Here is a 948-nt window from a genome sequence, read left to right as displayed (position 1 = left end):
CGCCCCGGCATCCCCACCTCAGCCCTGCCCGACCCCTTCCCCGAGCCGCCGCCACAGTCCCGCCGCTTGCGGCCCCTCACCGGGTGTCCGCTGCCGCCGGCGGGCGCACACACGCCGCAGCCCCGGCCCGCCACAGCACTCCGCGCCGCCCGGAGCCGCCTCCTTCAGCCCGGGACTCGCCGGGACATCCGCGCACGGATCCCCACAGCGGGGCTATTTTTAGGAGCCAGGCCTCGGCCAGACCGGAACTCGTTCTTCGCGCGCGCGTGCGCACTACACCTTTCCCTTCGTGTCCCTCCGCCGGCCTCGCCTCTCCCTTCCTCTCTTTCTTCTCTCTTGAGGTCTCTCTTTAGGGCTGATTTCTCTTCTCGGTGGGTCCCAGAGGGCTTGAATACGCAAGACAAGGGTTCAAGCTAAGTAGGAACCCTGCTGGGAACGCGCACGCCGTTCCACAAGGACACAAGGGGCGAACTATGTTTTTCCGGGTGGGTAAGGAGATAGATCACCCCGCACAGGAAGGAGATGACGGCGGTTTGGCGCCGGGGCTGCAGCCTGGAGCTCGCTTCCCTCCGAAGGACCGTGTTCTCCTGGAAGGGATATTGGTCACTTGATGAGGGCCTGGGCGCCTCCCTGGGCGGGGCAGACCGGCGGCGTCGCGCCCTGCTGTCCCCGCCGCCCCCGCCACCTCCTCTGCGACCAGCCCGAGGGCGCCCGAGCCCTGAGCGACTCCGGTGACGCGGCGCGGGGCTCAGCCGGGGCCAGGCGGGTCAGCGCAGGCGCCCCCTGCCGCGCTCCGGGACCGAGGCCAGCTCTTTCGCCGTGGGCCTCCCCCAGACGCCGACTTGCCCCGCCCGCACTCAGTGTGGTCAGGGCCACACCTGGGCACCGGCCTGGGCAGCTCCCCGGTCAGCCCCCACTGGGCAAGCACCACTGGACCCGATCCCTGGC

General features: G+C 70.1%; 1 protein-coding gene across 6 annotated transcripts in view; it reads right to left on the bottom strand.

Moving 5' to 3' along the window:
• Mef2a (myocyte enhancer factor 2A) overlaps positions 1–666 on the bottom strand; it is a 152,391-nt gene extending 151,725 nt beyond the window's left edge. For 3 of the 6 annotated variants that reach the window (XM_008849518.3, XM_029554313.1, XM_008849517.3), the window contains exon 1: positions 81–666. The gene's annotated coding sequence lies outside the window, so the exon portion shown is untranslated. The remainder of the gene's footprint in view (positions 1–80) is intronic. The other 3 variants (XM_008849521.3, XM_008849520.3, XM_008849522.3) reach the window with 3 other exon arrangements.
• Between the last annotated feature and the right edge of the window lie 282 nt (positions 667–948).

This window comes from Nannospalax galili, unplaced genomic scaffold, assembly GCF_000622305.1.
Source record: "Nannospalax galili isolate Female #2095 unplaced genomic scaffold, S.galili_v1.0 scaffold124, whole genome shotgun sequence".
Classification (NCBI taxonomy): domain Eukaryota; kingdom Metazoa; phylum Chordata; class Mammalia; order Rodentia; family Spalacidae; genus Nannospalax; species Nannospalax galili.
Note: the sequence above shows the minus strand (reverse complement) of the source record. Positions and strands in the feature narration are given on the sequence as shown.